A 1,049-nucleotide genomic window follows, 5' to 3' on the forward strand; every position below is an offset into this window, starting at 1 on the left:
AAGAATTAACCTAAAAATCAGCCCTGCTAGCCAGGGACTACACGGAGGACTGCTCTGGTGGCTGGGGAATAAACGGAGAAGGTGAAGAGAAAGGCGGGCTGAGCTGTGGACTTTTGCTGGTCCAGAGGGTGCCGCCATTTTGAATATTTAAAAGTGGCCTGACTATGTTGGAATTTAAAGAGACAGTGCTCTTGCAGATTCTGGGGGCTTCAGAACACATTCTGCTTTCCAGCAACCCCAAGGACACTCCGAACCTGCAAGGCTGAAAAGGAACAACATTCCTCTTGTTACTCTTATAACACACACCCGCTTGGTGAATGGATGTATGGCGATCCCCGCTCCCACCTACCTTCTGGGCCCACAGGAACTCCATCATAGTCTGTGTGCTCACACAGAGGCTGGGTGCCCTGCCCTGTCCTCCACCATTTTTTTTTCTCTATTTTATTTTTATTTTTTCTTTCTCCCTTTCTTTTTTCTGGTGACTAGTTTGCTTGTATTTGTCTGTTTAAAAGCAACTATTATTATTAATACTTTTGTCCTTTTTACTATTATTCTTAATCTTCCCCTTCCAGGTCCTAGTTTTCAGCATTTTTTCTATTCCCTGTTCCTGGGGGAAATATTTTTATTATTATTATTTAAGGTTTTTCCCCCTTTTTTTCTCATGGTTAACCCCATTCCTTGTTTTTCATTTTTCATTTTTCCTATTCTTTTCCTTAATTTTTCTCCTTCTCTACCTTGTTTCTCTTAGTGCCGTATCCCTAGATATTGCAGGTTTTCTTGTTTTTTTCTTCTTCTTTTTCTGTTTTCTCTTTTTTTTGGTTACTATTCCTGTGTGATTACATGGTGTGTTTTTTGTCCACGTGCTTTTAGTTTTTTGATGGTTATTCAATTGTAATTTTTGTCTAACTGAGTGGAAGACAACAACAGTCCCCGTAAGACACAAATACACCCACACCTGCAATTTCACTTACTGAGCGAGAGCCACTACCTCCTTCTCCACCAATGGGCCAATGATAAAAAACCACCAAGAAGAGCCTGAATCACCCTTG

This window comes from Orycteropus afer, unplaced genomic scaffold (genome assembly GCF_000298275.1).
Source record: "Orycteropus afer afer isolate SDZICR_OR568_19922 unplaced genomic scaffold, OryAfe1.0 scaffold01461, whole genome shotgun sequence".
Taxonomy (NCBI): Eukaryota; Metazoa; Chordata; class Mammalia; order Tubulidentata; family Orycteropodidae; genus Orycteropus; species Orycteropus afer.